The sequence below is a fragment of the Rhea pennata genome, chromosome 14 (assembly GCF_028389875.1).
Source record: "Rhea pennata isolate bPtePen1 chromosome 14, bPtePen1.pri, whole genome shotgun sequence".
NCBI lineage: Eukaryota > Metazoa > Chordata > Aves > Rheiformes > Rheidae > Rhea > Rhea pennata.
This window is the reverse complement of record NC_084676.1, coordinates 19919015-19943039: the sequence shown is the minus strand read 5'-3', so window position 1 is coordinate 19943039 and position 24025 is coordinate 19919015. Positions and strand designations below refer to the sequence as shown.

At 39.4% G+C, this 24025-nt stretch overlaps 1 protein-coding gene across 2 annotated transcripts in view; it reads left to right on the top strand.

The window, feature by feature from the left end:
- Positions 1-24025, top strand: part of RAPGEF6 (Rap guanine nucleotide exchange factor 6) — a 135238-nt gene that overhangs the window by 4646 nt on the left and 106567 nt on the right. The gene's annotated exons all lie outside the window — the stretch shown is intronic.

Below are 24025 nucleotides of genomic sequence, written 5' to 3'. Positions count from 1 at the left end.
TTATTGGACTTCAAAGACTTAGAGTTTATTTTTATACTGTAAGCTGTTGTATTTTCCTAACTTTTCAGTATGTCTTGTTTCAGTAATTCTCAACTAATGTTAATTCAACTGATTTTGGCAATAACTCCTCCTACTCTTCCTGTTCCCTTTTTACTATGACAGTGGAAAAGGAAAAAACCTAATTTGCACAACTGTGTCATAACAGTCTGCTGTTTGGAGTGTGTATATAATGCTTTTTGTAACTCTTAGAATATATCTGCATTAATCTAAATCATGCACAGATACTGCAGTGATGGGCATTATAAAATGGCTGTAATAAATAAAAATAAATTATTGCTGACAGTATAACAAAGGCACTCTTGTGCTGTAGCACAGCTGAACCAAACAGAGGAGAACATCTGCTTCTTGTTTCCAGAAATAACTGGTATTTTGAAGTGGTTTTTTCATCCTTTTAATAATTTTCTGTAAACTCAGTAGGTGGAACAGGAGATTAGCCTTTGCTAAAAATCCATTGTTTCTGCAGTTCACACTGAGCTCTTAGCAGTGTTAATGTAACTTATTGTTGTTGAATAGCCATGTAGCATAATTACAATTGTAGAATACTTACAAAAAAAGGATGCTTGCAATTATCTTAAAACCAAACTGAAATTGTTATTAAATGAAGTAGCAGATGCTGGTTTGTATTTAATAAAAATTCCTTACTGTTAGTTTGGGGGCCTCCAAAACAGGGAGAGAGTAATGATGGAAACCTGACTCCTGCCGTAATTTTCTGCTACCTACCCTCTGTCTTATGGTTTCCTTCCCATTTTTCGGTTAATGATATGTTCTTCTGTATCCTTCTAAAGCTTTATCATGCATGTTACAACTTAGGAGCTCAGACTGAAGAAGACAGGCAATTATCTAGTGTGGCAACTCTAGAGATTTTTCTGTAGTTAAGTATCTTTGCTATATAGATGGGAGAGCCCCTATTGCAAAGAAGAACTAACCAGTGCTGCTTAACCTTTAATCCTTACTCTGCAGAGGCTTGGGTCCGCATTTATCTTTGCATGTGCCTGAGCAGCCCTGTCTGTATATACAGCTGAGGGTATGAATTTCTCACTGGAAATGTACGACTTGGTTATATTTTGGAATGATGTCAAGTCAGCAGGATTACTTCCATAGGCAGGTCCTCCGTTTGTAACTCCCTTGGTCAAAGTTTTGTTGTAGGTAAGCTCCAAATCTGTGAAAAGGATGTGTGCAGTGCTTGGCTTGTTCCTGTACGTGTGCTGAATCTATTTGGCTTAAAGGAATGTTTTTTGTTTTAGCTGTCAAAATTTTGTAGAAACCCCCCTTTCTTTCCTCGTACAATCTATAACCGGGGAATGTATGACTTCAAAACCTCCTATGTTTAATATTTATCTGTAAGCCAGTTTGTCACTATGGCACAAAGTGTTTTGTAACCAATATGGCTTGAAGTCTGTGGATTACTTTCTTTCAATGATTGTGTTCACTGAAATGTATTTGGCAACATTTAAGTACTTGGGACTTGGAAGAAACCTTTCAGATTGTGTTGGTTATCACTGGGTTAAGAAAGTGATTGCTAATGTATACTGATATGCCTGCAATTTACTACTAATAAATTCCTGGCAGGGTTGTTCTGTACCATATGTGGATTGCCTTTCTTTACTTCTATGACAACAACTATTATTTACAGCTACAAGAACATAAAACCTTGTAGTATAATAACGAATACTTTACAAGCAGCTTTGTGAAGGTGACAGATACAATTTTTATTTTATTCTGTATGATTGGAAGACCAAACACAAATTGTATTAGCAAAACTGTTAGGTAGCTGCAACTTCAGAGAAAGACAGTGCGTGTACTCCAGTCTTGTTCTCCCTCTAGTAGATGCTATAGTCTCTCAGTATCTTTCCAAGGCATAAGTAAACATCTAGATTTGTGGGGTTTCTTTAATATCAGATTAATTCCTTATAATGCTTTTTTTTAAAGCTTTTCTTTTTTACAATGTTCAGAATGGAAGCACATGCAAAGGGACATCCTAGATGCGTACTGTATTGATAGCTGACAACTATTAAGATTCTTTGACCAAGTCATGAGAAGAATGTAGTTTCCCAGTGAATTGTCTTGAAATTCGTCATAACTTTAATGAAACATTTATAAATCTTCTCTTTCCCTTCCATATTTGTTCCACAGTTAATTGTTAATGCAGTGTTTACCATAAACTTAAATACATTAAATCAGTCTTGGAGACTGACCACAGTTCAATAAAACACTGGATTGGAGCTTTGGTAAACCTGAATCTCTGTCAGCTTGATTTGTTAGGAAGGCTTTTTTGTCTACACTTTCTTGTATCTTTTCTTGGGTAACTAGATGTAGATGTCTATTACTGTTCTTTTTTTATATATATTTTATTTATTTATTTATTTATTTATGGCTTAGTATTTTAAGTCTGCATCTCAATTGGATCTGTGGTTTTCCTGTAACTGAAAAAAAGCTAGGTATGCAAACTCTTGTACTGCCTCACTAAACTTCCTCTTGGTAATTCAGTTTTGATAAACTATTTTGCATCTTGTTTTCTGAGATGATCAAGAAGGGTGTTCTCTGGTAAATACTTTCCAATCTTTTAGTTTTGGTTTAAACATTTGAAATAATCAATGAATGGTTGCTGCTAATGAATCTTGTTTAGCATCCGTTGGAAACCAATGAAGGTGTTGCACAGTCTCCATCACTATCCCTGTAAAATTGGGTAGGGACAAATTTATATTCTGGATAACTAAAATTAACCTTTTTTTGCATTATTAGTTTGTTGTGGTTCATATACTACCAATCTCAATGAATTCACGAGGACAGAGTGCAAAGTCAGTGTAATTCTGCTATTTTTCTTCAGTCTTTCATTCGTATCTAGACTTGCCTTCTTGCTTGTGTCAATAATAGAATTTATTTGCCTGCTTCTTAGTCAGAAGTATTTTTAACATTAAATCTAGCATATGTTTCAGTACTCAAAAAAATTCAGATTATAACTGATTACAACCTTAAGTAAAATACATGTTCTGAAGCTATAATAAACTGTTAACTAGGTAAAAAAGAAAAAACCCTGCCTAAACTAAAATAAAACATTTGAACATCTACCACTTTAACTCTTTTACACATTAATATTGTTTTGTGTCTTGCTTCGACTTTTTTAGTCTTGCTACTGAAGAAAGCCAACAAGAACAAGCTTAAACTGTCAAAGAAAAAGTGTTCCTCATTAGTCTTCTGATAATTTATGTCTTAGAGACACAAATAATGTTATGTTGAGACTTGGACAAGGTACCGTGTTCATAGAAGAAGCTTTATGGCTGTTTTGCAGCTGTTGTCTGTCTGGAATACCTGCAAGGAAACTTTGCTAGTGGTTCACAGAAATAAATATTTTTTCCAGCTTTCTTAACAGTTAAGGCCTGTTGAGTTCAGTCAAATATAGATTCAAGGTTCTAACCAAACAAATCGGATTTCAGAGCACTGTTTTAGCTGTGAGTACATATACTGGCTTTACTGAAGTGTCATTGATAAATAGCTATTTCTTAAATTTAGTTTGTCTAACAAAGTTTCCTTGTTTAAGGAATTCAGTGTTAAACAAGCAGATAATGTGGATGTTGCTAGTTAGCTGAGTGTGGTTTTTTTTTTTTTTTTTTGGTGACTTTCCATATTAGCTTGTATTATGGGTGATCACGTAGAAGGAAAAAACAAACTTGGAGACATTGTGACTCTTAAAGTTCCCTGAAGTAGGAGTGCAAATTCTAATTTTTTTTATTTATATATAGTTCTGTAAACAGTGTTACAAATGAAAACTTTTTTTTTTTAAATGAACCAGAATAAAACTGTCCATTTTATTTACACTTTGGGTGAAAAGCCAAAGAAAGTAAACTTGTAATATAAACTCAGAAAAGTAAATTAGAGCGAAAATTCTTTATTCATCACTTAAGGAAGTACTGGTAACTTGGGAGCACACTTGAAGAGTTCTTTCATGCAGCAGCTGTGACTACTAGGTTTTCTGATGCTCCTGGCACCTGAGGTCCTACCAAGACCTTTTCACTGGCTAAATAGATACTCAGTGCTTACTTCCAGAAGTATTGTTGATTACTTTAAGCTGAACTGTCACAGAGGTTGGTCTGGTATGATGTGTTAGAACTACCTAGGACCATATGACTGACACTGGTTTCTAGAATAACTTCCTTTTAAGTACAGTTCCGTAAGGAGTCATTGGAATAACTTTGCCGCTACTTTCCCTGGCTTACAGGGAGCCCTGGGTTTTCTTCTCCCCTCCCTTGAACTTCTCTGTAGTTCCCCCCGGCCCCTTCCCTCCAAACTGTTGCAGTCTGTGTCTAGGCAGCTAGAATCAGTTGTTAAGTCACTTTTTAGTGTTTGATTCCTAACTGCTGCTCTTCTGTCATGACTGTTGCCAATTCCTTCAAGTAATGTGAAGTCTGCTCTACAGAGTATGTATGTATTTTAAGAGGAGATCGAGTTACGGTGCACTAGTAACTCTCTGGACGGTGGCTTGCGTGCATCGGCGTTGTCTGCAGAAAGGACAGGCTTTGGGCTTACTGAGTCACTGAGCTCCCCGTGACAAGGTGAAGAGTCTTTTGACCACGCTTGTTTGTCTGCTGGATGCAATTTCCAATTCTGATTCATTAAAATGAAGTGGTGAGCAAGAATGTGGTTCTGTTACAGGATGCAAGTGGATAATATCTTCAGGCGTTTTCTTGCATCTTTTGAAACTTAGTTGCTTCTGTCTCCAAATGCTGTCCTCTCTTACCTGACAAAAAGAGTGCTCGGTTAAATCTAGCCTAGCTAGAATTACAGTTCTGAGCCCCAGTGAGTTTGAGGAATGATGCTAATAAGAACTATTAACACATGTTGTTGCTTACTGGCTGATCTCACGGCTTTAAGCACTTCTTGCTTTTAAAATATCATGAAATTCTGGAATCTGAACATCCTAATTAAGTATAATGAAAATGTGGTATTTCTCTTCTGTGTATACTTGCACAGAAATATCTGAGGCTATTACTGCCTGATCTTTCTCTGCTCCTGCTTGTTGAAGTTCACTTGAAGGATGGCCACAACAAATGCAGTATCAAAAGCATTTTAGCTTTATAATTTGTGTGGAAATATCATTTGCTTTGTTTGATCGATGTGTGCACACGTACAGGTATCTTATGTGCTTTGTATATGTAACATTTCAAGTACCTTTTCTGAAAGGTGTATATAAAAATGGATTTTAAAGGAAATTCTACTCATAAGATTCTTCCATAGAAGAAAGTCATAATGGAAGGAAGAAATGTGTTATGTTATTTGATGGAAAATGTTTTACTTAGCCATACAAAAAGTTGAATTTGTAAATCACTTCCTGCTAACATTTGTTAGAAATAAGCTTGTATTTTTCTGACATTTAAGCTGTGATTAGTTTATAAAAGTATTCTTGAAACAAATGTTATATTTATCTTTGCTTCTGGAGTATTTGAGCAACAACTGATCTTAGGTGGACTTTACCTAGTGTTTAGACACATACTGTATTTCCTGAATTTCTAAGGTTTAAAAAAAGTGTGTGTGTATGTAATAATATGTACACATATATGTATATATAATCATAATACCTTACTGATTCTATGAAGGATAATGTTCCCTTTGCTTGGATGCATAGAATGAACTTCAGTATTTTGATTAAAATAACTTTTATAGCAGTTCTGCACTGGATAGTGTGTATAGTATAGTAGTAGTATAGATAAATTCAAATTTGGATCGTCTGAGGGCGGGCATGCACTGGTGCTGGCAGTGCTGCTAGGAGATGGTTCAGGTCTCTGTGCCTTGACACTTCTGCTGCTGGAACTCATGGGTCTGCCTGGGGAACTGAAGCGAGAGCGCTTGCGGCGTCTCTTCGCCCGGATCCGCGGGGGAGTAACTTCCAGCTAGGCAGTGGCAACAGGTGGCAGCTTCTTCCTTCAGATCCTCTAGTTCTGGAAGATGTGTGTCCGTACTCTAAAAGAAATGCTCCTGAGCTGTGGTATTGTGCTTTGCTGTGTTTGGAACGTGAGGCCGTGTAGAAAGACTGTAGTCTGTTTTGAAACTCCTATCAGGTGCACTTTATTTTCTCCCTAAACTTCATGCTCTTACACCCTGAATACAGGGGGATACGCTAGCTCCAGTTTCACTTGCGTTGTGGCTATTTATTCAGCGTTGTTTGTTTGTTTAGGGAATTTGAGAAATAGGTGTGGGTAAGAATATTTAATTAGAAGTTCTTAGTCCTTTTATGAAATTACTTTTATGTGTCAAAATACTAAAATTTCTCTAAGTTTACCCTCTGTTAGTCCTTTTTTTTTTTTTTTTTTTTTTTTCCTGCTTCACTTTGCTTCAGGAAGTGTCTCTGTGAGGTTTAATGTTGCAGCCTGATTTTTGACAAAGGGGGTGCCTTATTTTGCTCAGTCCCATACTGCAGCTGGACAGGGGAATTTCTGGTGATCCATGTGGTGTCTTGCTCTCCTTGCTTGGTCTTCCTAGTGGCCTCTGCTTTGGCTGTGTCCTCCGACTTGGAGGCTGTGACAGCATTATTGTGCTCCTGCCTTCAGATGTGAAGCCTCTTTCTCTGTAGTAACAAGCTTTTTGCTCGTGGTCAGGATGCTGTTAAAGTGAGGCACAGTCTTCCAAATTTTTTTGGTTGTTGTTGTTCCAAGCAGCTGTCTAAGATCCACTTGGTGGTTCTGGGGTTTTCTGCCCTAACTGTGCAGCTAGTTCAGGTCAGAATAAGCCTTGATAGCAACTCATTGTTTTCATGAAGTGACTGTGTTGCAGTCTACTGGAATCTCCCACAAACTGTATTATTATTTTTCTTCCAAGCTGTTGGCAAAGGTGACAGTTTGATCACAAAACTCTGACTGTAAAGAACAGATCACAGCATCTTGGATCATAATCTTCAGAGTAAATGTGGGATTTAGGGCTCAACAGTCATGATTTTACATATTCAGTGCATCTGGAAAGGGCCTAGATCCAAAGTTATTGTTGATCAAATACTTCGAGGCCCAGTTCCACAAACTGTATAATGACAGGGTGGCTATAAGTTTAGTTTGTAGAAGGTTGAAAAGTGATGTACGTTTTCTGAACGTTATTATCACCAAAAATATTGGCTGCGAAACAATTTAGGGCATCCTGTACACTGCTGAGTATGGTAATACCAGAATTATTAGTAGGCACTAGTGTCATTTGTATTCCAGTCTAAAGATAAACTGGTGACCAGGTAATGCAGTATCTGAAACTTTCAAGCTCTGAAGTTCTATTTGATTCTTCTTAGTAGATACCAAGGTTTCTACTCCTGTGAGCCTTAAACATTGCTAAAGGAGCAAATGAAGTTGAGAGACTCAAGATTGCTCTTTGCTGATGATCTTCCAGGGAGCACATGAAGTATTGCTGCTGTAAGATTACTTTTCCTATTCCATGTTTCCACATAACTGTTCCTGGAAAAACTGGTTTTTCATTTTAGTGGCAGCTATAAGTGACAGCTCTGAGAGTCAAACCAGAAGTTACCATTGAGCCCTGGAATTCTTTATTGGAACTTTATTTCCCTTAATACGTGTCTTTCCCTATGCTGTAGGGTCATGCACTTAAATTGTTACTCCACAGATATAACTAAAAGTCTTCTGTGATGAATAAAAATCAACTATGTAATGTAACATCACCCCACCCCACCCCCATATCCCCCCCCCAACCCACTTATTTCCTGTTGTGTTATCCAAATGTAAACAACAAATTTCAGGGACTTCTTACTGTCTAAGGGTGTGTTTTACGGAACTGTTCATTTGAACTAAAAGGAGAGTCTGGGGCCTCATTACTGACTTTGGAATAAGAACTCCTTAGTGATATTAGAATAGTAAAGAAGGGCAAGAAAAGGGTGTGGAAGGAGGTGGAGGAGTACTTCAAGTACTGTTGGCATTCTGAAGAGTTGCTAAATAGAAATATGCGGTTCTGTTCTGCTTCGGTTCTCCAAGACTGCAAAGGGATTTGGAGGTGGAGGGCAAGTGGTGAATATACGTAGATGTTTAATTCATTATAGAAACAGTATTAAAGCCCTAGAATAATTCAGCAAATTCAAACCATAATAAAAATGAAAAGCTCTCCTTTTAAGAGTATTTACAAGTTGTGTGGAAAAATATTGTGCAGGTTTTGCAGAGGAGTCTTTCCATAGCATTATTTTGACAAAACTAATTCTATTATCACTTTTATTAAAAAACAACTGTGTACCTGTTTTTAGCACAAATACTATAAAAATAATAGTCTTAATGAGCTTCTGTGTATGCATTTGGAGAAAGCTGGGGAGCAAATGCCCAGCTATTGCTCACGTAGGCTTCTGTAGCACTGTTTCTGAGGATGGAAAAGAAGCAAGCCATGTGTCTTAAAGCAGTTGTCCATAGATGACATGCTGCTGGTATTGTCCCATTGAATGGCACTGTCTAGTAAGACTTGTTATGCAGGTGTATTTGTACTCCCATCCCAAGAGTGTGGAGGGCTGGGAATCTTAAGGTGGAAACAAGTTTGTGGTCTTGTAAATGATAAAGCTAAACATCTCTGAGAAATGTACATCCTGGATGAATTTTAGTTTGCAGACTTTTTTCTTTTCTTTTCTTTTCTCTCTCTCTCTTTTTTTTTTTTTTTTTAAGCATGTGTGAAAATTTGTGTTTTCATTGAGAAGTAAATTGAAGACAGATCTGTAAGAGGTGTCAGGAATCCTGCTCTCTTTTTAAGAGGCCTGCTGTTGCCATAAGATCAATTTTGCTACTAGTAGATTGCCAGACAAGCTGTTTCTAAAACAAGAGGTCGTCTTGTTCCAATGTCCTCAGGCTTAATTTTTCTTTGTTTGATGAAACTGTGATACACCCTTCTTCCCCTTTTGATGATTTCAAGACAGTATTTTGGAAATACCCTTATTTCAGGGAAGCATACACAAATTATGTAGTATTTTGCATTGGGCTTCTCTAGGTTCCTTAGTCCTGCTCATTATTGGTTATCTTTTTAGCATGTTAAGAGTGTCTAGCGAATTCTTCCAGAATAGAAGGAAAATTACCTGCCTTAAGGGATTCTCTATTTTTAATCTTTCTGTGCCTGGTTAAACCATCAACATTTAAGCAGTACAGTCCTCCAAAGACTGATTAATGATGAGCCTCCGATGTTGGTTCTTTTCATCTGGAGAAAAAGAATTCTTGCGTTGTGTTGCAGGTACATACAGCCAGTGAGGGTCTTCTGACCAAATATAAATTCCTACAAAGAGATAAGTTTGAGTCACATGTAGTTCCAGAACTGCCTTTAATATTTTTCACCATGACAATTTGTGTTTGGAAGAGCTGGAGAATGATGACTTCCGCCTTAAACTGTGGTGTGAACTTGGCATTAAAAGGCCATGCATTAGCTTCTGTTGCTGAACACTGACTCTGGGAGGTTTTTTACCCTTTAGTCAGAGTTGTTCTTGCCAGTGACCGCTAGATATTGTGGCTTATGTAACAAGGATGTTCTTAAGTCTGATTTTGTCTAGCCTGTATTTTCAGGGCCCTGCATAACATTGCCAAGCTGAGCAAGCCGCTATTCCTACTGAAGGCTGGATAAAGTAGAAGTTGTCTTTCCAGATTGTTGTAGAAGGAGGTTTCTGTTCCTGTTTCCCACTTGAAGTAGGGAGGAAATTGGCTGTCCTATGTTAGACTCCTGACCTTCCGTCAAACCAATACGTTGCTTCCATTTCTGTCAGATGGTAGTGCTTCCTTCAGAAAACTCTTCTGTAAATACCATTTTATGTGACTTACAAGATGGCTCGTGGAGGCTTCACATTGTGCTCTCCAGACGTAATGGTCTGTTGCTTCTGAAAGAGAGAGTCCTTCTGCCTGCTGGCTCCTTGACAGCCTAGGTCTACTGCCTCACACAGCTGAGAACTACCCACACCTTTGAGAGGGTTTTCTGCCTGTTTACCAAGCTAGCTATTGACAGTGCTGGTGTGAAGGAGGAGGCAACAAAACCTGGCACTGAGGATGGGATGTGGTAGGCTGGCCCCTTAGCATGGCAGTAAATTGTTAGACCATTTCAACTATGCTGTGAAATCTTGGTCTTATTTCTTTGTGGGAATTAATTGATTCATCACATGAGAGAGATCTCTTCCGTGGTCAAGATTTTGGTATTAATTCAGAGTCCAATCTTACAGTTACTCTAAGTTGGGGAAGAAAAAACCACCTAAAATGAACTCAATATGAGTACCAAACCTAAGTTTCTAAGAAACAATGCAATGCATTAATTTAAGAAACAGACTTAGTAGGAGATTCCCTGATATCTCTTTGATAGCAGCTTCCTTGTCTTTATTTGGTTTATTAACAAAGAATAAGAGCTATTTGGAAACAAATTTTCATGGTGGGACCATTCAGTGGTGTATTCAGACTCCTGAATCTTCATGCTTTGGCATTGTATTTCTGTGCTGCTGTAGTATCAAATACTTGGCTAATACCTGTTTTATCTCCTAGTCAGAGGTCAATTGTTACTATTTTTCTTAAATATCTGTCCCTCATGCAGCTGAGACTTTAAAAGAATGCACTCTTATGTCTGTCTGCTACCTAAACCTTACTCAATGTGAGATTTTTTTCATACATTTTAGTGGTATGTGAATTTATGGCGTTATAGTCCATTTCTCTAAAACAGCATGTTTAGCATCATGTTTTTTCCTCTAGTCTTAAAATAAATTAGATGCTAGCTGCAAGAAAGCCTCCGTAAGCATAAAACTTAAAGCTTTGTTATAGGAAAAAGTCTATTTTCATATCATTGCTCTCCTTATAAAATTAAGGCCTTTGAAACAACAAGAACAGCAATATAATTGATAGCGTCATGTATCCAGTAAATTCTAGTTGTGCCTCTCATTTTGTGTCCCCCCCCCTTATAAAGCCATACTACTATGTCAGTGAGTATTACCCAAGAAAAATGAGGCTATGCTCAATTTCTGAATTTTAGTGTTGAGGACTTTAGAAATTTCAATTAGTTCGTTTCAGGTATGTGTATACCTGAATTGAAGACACAATGGCTCTTCCTAACTAATGGACAGTCTTAATCCAGAGGTGAGAGGCATAATTCAGCTACTGCGATCGTTAGGAGAAATGTCTTAGCTTGCATGTCTGTGCTAGCCTGCTATGTCAGACTGACTTGAGTCCATAGGTTACCCTTCTGGGTGGAGCTCGCAGCTCGAGAAGAGCTGGGATTTTTTTTCTGCGCACATTAGCTAAAAGGGAATTATGTGGCACGATAGACCTATAGGTAACAGTCTGGGCAGCATGATGCTGCATAGGCAGTCACAAAGCCAATCACCGATCCTATTAAGAAAAGCTGAAAAATTCCTTTGTACCTAGCTTAGGTCTCTTATCTTGCAGATTTGACTATGTAGAATTCAGAGGTCAGAGTTCAGCTTTTAACACTGCCAGTGGTAATGTTACTTTGTTTTCCCAAGCTCTAGTCAAACATGTCTTTATATATTTTTATCTGAAATAATTACGTAGCTTTAATAGTAATGAATGCTTATGCAAAACAGAAACTTTAGATAATAGGTCTTCCAGTTATTCTTGCATTTGTTCAGATGCACCTAGAAGATGCTTAAGTCTGGAGTTCAGTTGACTAGGTATTTGAATGAGACTCATATGTTATAAATGCACTGCTTTTCAGCAGTGCAGACAGCAGAGCCACGTAACCTTCAATGTTGTTATGTAAAGTGTCTGAATTGCAGTATTGAATCTTCATCTTAAAGGGGTCTAGTATGTGTATATTCTCCATTTATGCAGGCACATGCATTACTGTCCAGAGATTGTTATGTTGTAATCTTTTTATTGCAGCATTCTGCTCCTGGTTCTAGACTTTGCCTTTTTTGCTGTGTATGTATCTTTTTCTTTAATGTGAGCTGATGAGTCAAAAGTCTGTTTCTTGAATGAATGCATTGCATTGTTTCTTAGAAACTTACGTTTGATACTTGCATTAAGTTTGTATTAGGTGTGGTTCTTTTTCCAACTGATGATGATAAGTTTTGCTATCTAAAAGCAGAAATCATGTTTTTAGCATTGTGTTCAAACACTCTTGATATTTATTTTAATTCCATATAGGGTATATTTGAGTAACACTGAAAAAGTGAGGAATTGTAGAAATCTGTGGGGTATTGCAGTGCAAATTAGTGTTGATTATGGTTTCAGAAGAATGACAAAGCTGAACGTGGCTTGTTTCGGGCTTGTATTTGTAAGTAATTACAGCCTTGGTAGTTTCTGGCCTCCTTGATGAGGATGGAATGGTTGATTAGAGAAGAGATTTCCACATTATTGAGTATACTGTAACTCAACCAACAGCCCATGTCTCGCATGCAATCAGTTAGTGTGTGCTTGTGATGCAGTACTGGAGGTGGGGCAGGCAGTGGCTCTGCGTCTCGCTTGCAGTCCTTTGCACGCTATTCATCGGGTATGTCTTGCGTTGGGAAGCAGGTTGTCTAGCGGGCAGGCTGCAGGATTTAGAGCTGGAAATTCCTGAGTACCAAGCTTGTTGCGGAGCCAGTTTCTGGAAGTACGTGTCTCTTGTTTTTTCTGAGGTTGAGGCTGCTAAGTTGTTTTATTAGGATTATTTCTTTTGTAACATTTTCCATAAATGAGCAGTCAAGTATTCTTCTCTCTCTTGGTCTTTTTCTCTATTTGAGGTGTCTGTCGAACAGTAGCTGTTGCTATTCTGGAACCTTGGTAGTAGTGTTCACTGCCTGCCAGTGTGTACTGGATAAAGCACATTTAGAAAGAATGAGGAAAACGCGTATGATGCATTTTTTGTCTGCGTTAAACATCACGGAACAGTTAGTTCATGCTTTATTTGTGAAATAAAGCAAGCAGTGGTGGCTATTAGAGTAGCGTATCTTCCTGCCTTTGTGTGCATTACTTTCTAGTGATATTTGTACCTGATCTGGTAAATGCCATATTTGCCACGCTGCTATGAAAAGAGGAGTCCTCGCTGCCTTATAGAAAGGAGTGTTAAGGTATTAGCTATAACCTTCAATCTGAGTACCACCTAGGTGTATGTTTTGGTCTTTGCTATCTCTGCTGGTAGTGTGCTGTTGCAAGTGTTATCAACTTCTAGCCCTGTTCTTCAGCATCTTCTTGCTAATACCACCAAAGGCGAGAGTTTAGCTTTGAAGGAGTCTGTAATAGGTATAGCACATCTCACTTGCACACACATACAGAAATTTTACAGGATGCACAAGAGAGCACAGATCCACATTGGAATCCTGTGCTCATCAGTCTAGCTCTTTTTTCTGTAACAAACTCAAATATTTAAGATCATCAAGTTGCATATAGATATGCTCCCAAGCCCCCAAGAGTTGATTTGAGCTTTTGGATTTCATTTTTCATCTCCTCTTTCCTCATCCCCATGTTTCTGATACGAATATTTCTTAAAATAAGAACGGATTTTTCTTAGTGTCTCAGTGTTCTGACCTCCCCTATCGTAATTTCCTCTACTTTTTTTTCCCCTTTAAAAGGAAAATTTCAGATGTTAGTACTTTCTTCCTGATTACTTTTAGAAGAGCAGACAGTTTCTTTTTGAATCACGTGAGCTGATGTTTCTGGAGTTATGACCAAACCCAAATATTGCTATTTGATGGATGCTGGTCCTCTGGAAGAGAAGTTGTTTGCAAGTGGTCAGTTCCTCAGCTAGCAGAGCCTCTTTTGAACTTAAAGTGGGAAATTGCAAGCTTTACTTGTTGATTTCAGGGGACTCTTCAAGAGTTTCAGTTAAGTGTGCTGCTTTTATGGTCTTTAATCTCATAGTGGAAGATCTTTGATAAAAAATTCTGCTCGTTGACAGATGCTGCCCATGTGATCACTTCTGGATATTCTGAGCTTCCCATCCTGCTGAAGTCTAAGACTGCAGTCTTTTCAAGACTGCTTGTTTTTAGTTTTCTAGTATTAATGTTTAAGTCTGAAATGTTTTTTAAAACTGAAGTAATGAGTGTCTGGGAACTTTATGGTAATGTTTTACTTAAAGATGCTTTTTCATAACTATACTTTTGTGCTGAACTAGGATAAAGGCTGAACTCTGCTTCAGATATTCAAAACTCTTTATAAGCCGCTCACATTGAAGACATGAGATTTAAAGATTTTGACTCTCCAGTTCAGGGTCCTTGGTATTCAGTCTGCAAAATCAGCTTTTCCAGAGGAAGTTCTTTCTCTGACTGAGACAGAGTTGCAGAAATGCTGACTCAGTGTGATGAATCAGCAGTAAAAATAACTTAAATTCTCTCCCTCATTCCTGCAAATGCCTTTCCTTCTACCAAACTCTTATATCAACATAGTCCAGGGTCCTTAGATGGAAGGTGTTTATCTGCATTGGGTGTGGGGAGCTATTGATGAGTAGAGAAAACTTTTTGTTTCGTTTTCGTGTATAAGCATTTTGCTTTTTTTATTTTCAGAATTATTTTGCTGAATAGTGGTACTCTTAGTTTATAAATAAACTGTAATAGGGGGTCCAGGGCCAAGGTTCTTAAATCAGATCTGCCTTTTTCTGCTTTTGTTATGGAGACTTCTATTCCTTGGGGCAAAATGGAATTTTTCAGTCTGTGCTTGTAACCATGTGTGTATGTTATAAGGAACTACATTTAAGACATAGGAACAGTGTATTAGACTCATCTAGAGATGTGGTACTTCTGCAGTTTAAAAAAAAAAAAAAAAAAAAAAATCCAAGCCTGTAAATGTAACTTTTGACAGTCTGAAAAACCAAAGCCAGAATTAGGATTCCTCTTTGTGACTATACAGTTATTAATTGTTGTTGTCAATTGTAATTGCTTGCTCAATTTACAAAAGAGTAAAATGAAGTTCACGTTTTGTTTTTTCTCCTGTATTAAGATACTCTAACTAGGCTGATGTTTCCTCAGTTGGAAAAAAAAAAAAAAATCTGTCGTCTATGGATAAATGTAAAGTTGAGAAGTAGTAGTAGTAATGCTTGCATATTCAGGCTAGAACATAGTTTGCCCCTGTAACAGGTTGTTGCTGGTACTAACTAGCAAATTCAAGCTAGCAAACCTTTATGTTGCCATCTTATTTTCTTAATTTCTGCTTTCAGAGCTTTTAAAAAGTCAGCTAAAGCACTTGCAAAGTGTAAGCAAGGACATGGTGCATGGTGTATACCCAAATCACTAGATATCCCAAAAGCATAGTGCCAAACCCACCCATCTTCGAGTGATGTGAGAACACGAATGTTCTCCAGTTAATATGTGAAATTGGTCGTATTTGAAAGAAAGTGGAAGTATACGATGAAAATATTCCTGAGTAACATTCATTTCAGTGCCATACGTGGGCAGCAGTAGTGGTGTAGGTTCCTAGCTCCTATCTTCCATTACTTTTTCCCCTCAGCCCAATAGAAATAGGTGGAAGCCGGGCAAGTTTGTGCAATGTTGTACTCGCTTTTTGTGGATCACCAGCTGTTGTATGACTCACATGCGTTTGTGTGTACATTGCCTTCCAGAAGCGTGATAGTCTAGCTAGAGATTGCATTATTTTTTGATACAGTTTAGGTTTTGACTCAGAAATTAATAAGATGTGAGCATTTAATTGGGAGAGAAAAACGTAAGGGAGGCAATACTGCTTTTTGGAGTTTTATTCTTTGTGCTGATAACTTATAATCACTGGATATACGTCTCTTAAAGTATCTGCTATAGAGATCAATGTTCCTGGGTTTTTTCCTCAATAATGGAACATGGCTTTGAAGTGGCTGAACCAGTTTATTTTACACAAATGGTATTGGGTGGAGTCTCGGGCAGTGATTTAAGACCATACTGGAGTTTATTGCTAGTATGTTTTATGAGAGGTACTTTGATACCATAAATTCAAAAAGCCAAATTACTTCTTATTTTTTGAGTTCTATGGCATGATAGTGCTTAATTCCTTATTAGTGCTACATAAGCCTCAGTATTTATATTTCAATATGCTTTAAAAAAAGGCTTCCAGATAAATAGGAGGATGTTTTAAGGAAACTGTCACTCTGTGTTATCCAGCTCTGGGGGAAGAGCTGTTGTTCTTTTGCACTACTTATACTTTTATTAATGTCAAATACTTACACCATGGCACCTCTTGTGCTTTTTATGTCTGTGCCACTGAACAGGGAGAGTAAATAATTAACATGTAGGGTGAAGGAGTTTGAGATGAACCAGAAAGTTCCTTTTAATCAAGAGATAGTATTATCTGCTACGTGTGCTTAGATGTAGTTGACTGCTCCTCTGGCAAACTTAAGGGGCAGCTGACAGTGTGTGTCTCTGGCGCGGGGTGTGTAGGTTAGGCTTCTTGAGCTAGCATCGCTAAGGCTTGTTGGTTTGCTACATAGATATCATAGAATCAGTAAGGTTACCAGGGACCTCTGGAGATCATCTGGTCCAACCCCTCTGCTCAGCAGGGTCACCTAGAGCATGTTAGTCAGGGTCGCATCCAGGCGGGCCTTGAACAGCTCCAGAGAAGGAGACTCCACAACCTCTCTGGACAACCTGGTCCAGTGCTCTGTCACTCTCACGGGGAAGAAATTCCCCCTCACGTTCAGGCGGAGCTTCCTGTGCTTCAATTTCTGCCCATTGCCTCTTGTCCTGTCACACGGGGCAACTGAAAAGAGTTTGTCCCCGTCTCCTTGACACCCTCCCTTCAGGGACTTGTACACATTGATAAGATCCCCCCTCAGTCTCTTCCCCAGGCTGAAGAGGCCCAGCTCTCGCAGGGCAGATGCTCCAGCCCTCTGATCATCCTCGTAGCCCTACGCTGGACTCTCTCCAGTAGCTCCATGTCTCTCTCATGCTGGGGAGCCCAGAACTGGACACAGTACTCAATGAGGCCTCCTCAGGGCTGAGTAGAGGGGCAGGATCACCTCCCTTGACCTGCTGGCAACACTCTTCCCAATGCACCCCAGGATACAATTGGCCTTCCTGGCCACAAGGGCACGTTGCTGCCTCATGGTCAGCTTGCAATCCACCAGCACTCCCAGGTCCTTCTCTGCAGAGCTGCTTTCTAGCAGGTCAGCCCCCAGCTTGTACTGGTGCCTATGGTTATTTTTTCCTAGGTGCAGGACTCTACACTTGCCCTTGTTGAACCTCATGAGGTTCCTCTCCACCCAGCTCTCCAGCCTGTCCAGGTTTCTCTGAATGGCAGCACAGTCCTGTGGTGTGTCACCCACTCCTCCCAGCTTGGTATCATCAGCAAACTTGCTGAGATGCACTCTGTCCCCTCATCCAGGTCATTGATGAAGAAGTTGAACAGGATGGGACCCAGTACTGAGGCCTGGGGGACACCACAGGCCTCCAACTAAACTCTGTGCCACTGATGACAACTCTCTGAGCGCTGCTTTTCAGCCAGTTCTCAATCCACCTCACTGTCCACTCGTCTAGCCCACACTTGTGGAGCTTCTTTAGGACGGTGTTATGGGAGACAGTGTCAAAAGCCTTGCTGAAGTCAAGGTACACAGCATCCACTACTCTCCCCTCATCTACCCAGCCAGTCAGTCCATCACAGAAGGCTGTCAGATTGGTTAAGCAGGATTTCCCCGTGGTGAATCCGTGCTGGCTACTCCTGATCACCTTCTTATCCTCCATATGTCTGGAGATGACATCCAGAATATCTGAATAACTAAAGTGTGGATCAGAGAATGTAAATGAGCATGTTTCTATTTTTATTTCTGGTATTATATTATCAGGAAAGAATTTGGGAGGACTATTTTTACAATTGGCCTTAAACAGGGGAAAAAAGGAAACAGGGCAGATTCCACCCTTCAGTGAAGTAACAGGAAGGGAAGCAATGAGAACCATAAACCATGCTGAGCAACATTTCCTCTCTGCTGCTACACCCCCCGAAGGGTGACAAAGTCTTTATTGAGGCTGATGGGACTGCCAATAAAAGATGCATTCAAGCTATGTAAGCCTGCTGAATCACTGTAAAGCAAGTAATATGAGCAGACTGGAGGAAAGTTTGCTTTTTGCAATTTATATAACCTACTATCTGTGTTCCACGAACTATTTTTATTTGCTTTACTGAAATATCTGCATTAAAATAAGGAATTTAATACAGAGAAGTTCAGCCACTGTCTAAGAGCATGTTAGATGCTTGATAGAAAATGAATATTTGATTCAGCTGAAGTTTGTTTCCAGTCTTGTTTCCTGCTTGGTACTTTTTCTGATCAAAGCATGGAAGAAAAGGAACCAGCAAAATAGGGAGGCTATGGCAGCTTTCAGCTGTGTAACTTCCTTCCCAGGAAGGTTTCCTACCTGGTGATAGTCTTGAATGCCAGTGGAGTTGATTACTCTGTGGCTTAACCTTTGTTTTTTAAAGGCAGAAACGTATGTTTTTTCTTACCTTGTTCTTTGAAGTATATAAGCTGTAATACAGTTGTATCTGTAACAGATTTTAGAAAAAGCAAATATTTCTTTGCTCTTTAGGCATATAAAATCATGTGTCTTGGCAACTGTATTTTCATACCTTGGAAGAAGTATAGATGCAAAATCCTGTCAGACATTCTTTGTGCTTCCTTAAAAAGCAGGTTGTCTGTGCAGTAGGGAATCCTGGTGGCTTGGCAACCTCACTTGGGTTGGGTGTGGAGAGCCTTAAATGAGCCCAGCATATGTTCTTGCAACAGGAATTTAATGTTTGGGGTGGAATCGAGAGACAGGTTTTGCATAGCTCTCTGGGACAGGTTTGCAGGCGCGAGCAATCTGTCTGGAACTTGCTGACACAGCTGTTTCTCGTGTGGTGCTTTGAAGTGCTCTTACTGCTCTGCAAGTTTCTGCTGCTTTCGCATTCCCTGTTCAGAACTTTGGCTTAATACATGCTAGTCTTCTCGTGCTCATTTTTGAGACCCTTCATTTGCTTCTTGGTGTGGATCTAAGCAATGACTGAAGCCCAAAGCTGTAGGGACCTAGTGAGTTGGAAGGAATCTACTGGATCATTGAGTCCAGCCCCACGCTGCTGCAAGCAAGTGCTGCATGGTCAGCGTGGTGTCATGGCTGGAGGCAGCTGGCTCGGACTGTGCTGCCTCTCCCCTTGCATGTGACACAAAGCACATGACATACTGGATAGCACTAAAAGGACTCTTAAGGGATTTATAGTTTCCTCAGCGTTCTTCCTATCTCTTTTCAGTTGCTTAGGATGACTCTTTTTTGAGATTTATCAGAACTTGCACCTGGGAGGTCACTTTGGAACAACTTACTCTTTTAAAATACTGAGCAGGAAATCTATTGTATTTCTAAGTAAAATAATCCTGTGTTCCCATCCAGGTGTTCCAGCAACACTTCATGTAAAGCATCAGGACTTCATTTAATGTTTAGCTTTGATAGACTGCAAAGTTATATGCAATAATTTCATCCTCATTCCAAAGCATCATACTTCTCTTGCCCACTGTAAGACTACATGTGAATTTGTTTTGGAAACCTTATTGCTAACCTATAGCATATCAGTATGACTCATGATTTACAGTTGTGCTGGCTGTTTTTTCTTCTGGTTCGTTGTGAACAAATATTGTGTGCAGATGTATATAAACAAGACCTACACCCTTTCCATTAGATTCTTTACTTCCAAATTTTGAAGTTACTCACCAGATCAAAGACGAAAGATAGGGAGAGAAAAGGGTGAAGAGGGAAAAAAATGATATAAATTCACCAATGTTGGGCATGCTCATGTGGCTAGGCAATGGTGAGGCAGGGATACACCCCTCAGTACTGAGAGGGAGCCTCACTACTGAGGGGAGACATTAAACTGTTAACTTGAAAAAAAACTTTGAAGAAGGTTGCCTAAATCACTTTAGCTATAGGGCACTAACAGCCTATGCTTCAGCGAGTTTCCTGGTTTAACAAAAACGTACACGCGCCGTTCTGTGCTGCTCGGCCCGCCGCTGAAGCCGAGGTGACCGTGGCGTGAAAGCATCGCTTCCCGCAGCGCTTGTTGCTTCTGCATTACTGTACTTGTTCTGATGATTCTTGGTCATATAGTTTAAAGAAGATGCTGATAGTTAACTCTCTAGTTACTCTAGATGCAATTTTGAGGTTTGATTTTTAGTCTCTTGATGAGTTTTGCTATTTTCTAAAGTTACAGCTTGGCAACTAAAATTAACCTGTTTCACCATCCTTGTGAAAATTAGAAGTAGCAAATTATTTTTCAGATGAAATGTTTTGGGGTAAATAGGCACAACCTTCCACTACAGGTGATTGTAATAGTTATCTGGTTTGTTTTCATATGATGAGTTTTCAATTAATGCTGCTGGTGGTGCTTTTGTTTTTCTCTAATGTTCAGTTGCAGTATCTTGTGGTAATTATGTGAGCTCACATCTGGCCGGAAAAATAGACCGAATGATAAGTGGTCTTGTTACATTGCCTGCTGATAACGGTACTATCAACAGAGTGATCCCTTGCTTCGTGCGCTCCTGCCTTGTGCACGTTGTTTCAGACAGCACGACTCTTCGCGTGAAGAATAGCAAGAAGCGAGCGTCTTGCGCTTTTTAAACGTAGCAGATGTTTTGCAGCCTTCCAGCTCCTGCTTGTGTTTGCACTCTCCAGTCCGGGTAGTCGCTGGCTTCTTGCGCCTTCAGCGACGGGCACGGCGCGTGATGCGGTGGGTCGGCAGCCGGCGGTCTGCCGCGGCCGCAGCGAGGCGCGAGGGCGGTGGAAGTCAGCCGTGCCGAGCAGCTCGGGGCAGGATCGCCGCAGTTGCGGAGTTCGGCCTTCGGCTCTCTTTAGTCCAGAAAACCTCCTTCCTGACGAGATTAACCACTGCTTCCCTCCACCCCTTCACCAATTCCCTTCATTCTGTCAGCTCACTGGAACTGTAACTTTTGCTGTTTCCTGATCTAGCTGGATAGAAAACGTGAGCTAATTTATCCGCTACTAACCTAGGCAGGCAGTATTCTGTGGCAGGTTGAGCGTTATGTGCGGGCATAGTATTTAAAGGCAGGTAACAGGCATCGTGCTTTAGTTTCAGTGCCTGAAAGCACGGGAAATGGACAGACTGCAAAATAAAAGAACTTTAACCTTCTTGATTTTGTGTATATGGAAAAATTTTTCATCAGTAATTATTTCAGTTGTTCTGAACGTAAAGAGATTCAGTTGTTCAGTATGTGAAGGTATTACAGAGAAGGATATGGGAAGACTTAGCTTTTTAGCAGGTACATTGAGTTCCACTGTTGTGACATTTATTATTGCCCTCTGGTATGCTCATTTTTATAGTAGTCTTGTTTCATAATGGGTGTCTCCTTGAAAATAATCTCTGTCCTTTGTACTATGGTTACATGATCGTCTGGCATATATAACTGATGTATGTTCCAATGTACAAAATTCATTAAAAAAAAATAACAGCTTCTAATCCTGCTTTCAGTTTTATAAAGATTGAATAGATGAAATGAATATTTTCGTATCTGAATAAAGTTTACTTTTATGCGTTTGGGTGCCCTGTTTAAGAAACTCAGCATCCAGACAGACAGCTTATTTCCACTAGGTGGCCACACAAACTGTAATTAATCTATAGTTTACTTCCTTGAATAAAAGTGTAATTAAATTATGTTCTTCACTTACAGGAATACAAAATGAACCTTTAAGTGTAGTCTCCCAAACACAGTTTGAGTGCTATTATGGCAATAGCAGAAGAAAGTTTGCAAAACATGGCTGAAGTAGTATTTCATTTTGTCGGGGAAAGATTAGTGTAGACAAGGTGCATGTCAACCTCACTTATCAGACTTTGATGTGGATATGCAAGGGAGAGGAGAAATTCCCCTGCCCCCCCCCCTTTTTTTAAGCAATGTTTTATAAAGATGACATTTAGAGCGTGTTGAGTCAGTACATGCAGTATAGCTTAGCCAAAGAGAGTTTGCCTAATTCCATGGAAGATGTGCTCTGTAGGTTAACTTCTGTGCTCTGTAGCATCCCATAAAATTGCCTGCTATATACACTTAGGAGAGATGATTCTTTTTAAAATAGGTTAGTCTTAAGGGAGGGTGTGATAGATGCCGATCTAAAAATTAGCTTGTAGGAACTTATGAGTAGCTGATATGTATAGCTCGCTGAAATGTTGCTTAGTTTTGTAGTAAACAATGTTTCTTAGTTTAAGAGGTAGTTCTGGCCACCTGAATTTAGATTTTCTGCTGTAATGATACTGAGAGAACCAGAAGTTTTGCTTTCTTTCTCTGTTCTGTGCTCTGGCACAGCTGTTCACATCTCTGCAGCCGTATAGCTCAACATCTAAAATCTTAAAGTTAGTCTGGGTGCATCTGAGATAAGGCATGTTTTACAGGCTTCTTTTTCAGGCTTCTCTCCTTTTAAGCAGTTTCTCATCAATTTGCCCACTGTTTATCCAGCTCCTAAATTAGCAAGGTAGGATGGTTTGCACAGGGGTATAGTAGATCTGTTCTGGCGCTCTGTTATTCTCTGAGCATCTGGCTGAGCCTTTGCAGTGCCAGTGTGTATCTGGTTGGGGGCTGAAGTAGGCTGGATGGAAGTGGAATGAAGGAACCAGCCCAGGCTTTCAGCGCGTGGGGTAGAGGGAAGTGGTGAATGTAGCAGGAGGAAGGGGCAATGAGGACAAATATCCTGCCAAGTTCAAATACTCCTTGTGTCTTGGAAGAAATGTGCTGAATTAAGCTGCTAAGAAGCTGTAGCTCTGTAGCATTCCAGAAAACTCTGAAGAAAGGATGTGGTAATTTCTCATCTGTATCACTTAAGCTTTTTCATAAATGCAAGCTTTTAATCTGGTTAAAATTTTCCGTTACTGATGCCAGTAAGACTGTTAGTGTAAAATGTATTTTAACAACGTATTCTGTTATATCTTAACATAAACAAAATTTAGAAAAAAATCAAACTTGGGGAACAGTGTATAGACACAACGAGTAATGAAGAGTGAAAAAAAATTAGCTTTACTTAATTGTAACACCTACTACTAATACCATCCTGGTTGCCTACCAGCCCAGCTCCAGCAGAAGTTGAGCATCCACACCTCATCTCCTTCAGTCATCTTGTCTGAGCACTCTTCTGGCCTGCGAGATGCAGACCTTAGGATGGTGGAGAAAGGACTGAACACAGGTTTTTCAGTTGCATGAAATCTTCAACTACCAAGATATTTAGAGTAGCAGGTGGATATTGTTGCCACTTACCCACCTTATTTTTTTAAGAAACATTGAAACTACTCAGCTAGTCTTCATGAGTAGACTCATGCTTCTAGGAAATGCATATGTTGATTACAGTTGCTTAACATGTATGTCAGTGCTGGATGATGAAATTCCAGAGAGTCATGGGAATTTCTACCCCTCCTTCCCAGCCCCCAGTCCATTCCTGTGCCTGGTATTTTACGATGGTTAAGCCTAGATAGTTCTCTGCTCAGAACGTAGGAGGCCTAAATAACCTCTCTGGAGACCCCTGACTTCTTAAAAAGCCTTGAATGACCCAGTGACCACCCACTCCTGTCCCTTACAGACTCTGGCGTTCATATTTGATCATGACAAGTTGGTGTTATATTTGGATTCTGATTCATAACTAGGATTCTTGGACATTACAGTAAGAAAATCAAGTAATTCAGATCTGGAGGGTTAAAGTAAGATTGAACTGTGTGAAGTGGATGTTTTATCTTTAAGTATATAAGTGTTAAGCCATCAGACCTTAATTTCTATGGGTTTTGGTAGTAACGTTTAAATAAAAAAATCTGAGTTTTATTGGTTTTGATATCCTGCAATTTATGTATGACCTTTCATTTGGTATAGCAGTCTATATTCATTATATTGCTAAACATTAACCAAAGAACTTTCCTAGTGTAAATTCTGAGGCTAGCATTTGTATTGCTTTCTCTTTTGTAAATGTTACATAAACGCAGTACGGGGAAAGTCCAGAGCATATTTTCCAATGCCAGGCTGGAGGAACTACTCTGATTTATAATGATTTTGTTGTGCATGTATTTAATGCTAACAGCCCACCTGTTCAGGATAGTAAATTAAATGATGAATAGCTCTAGCGAGCTCTTTTCTT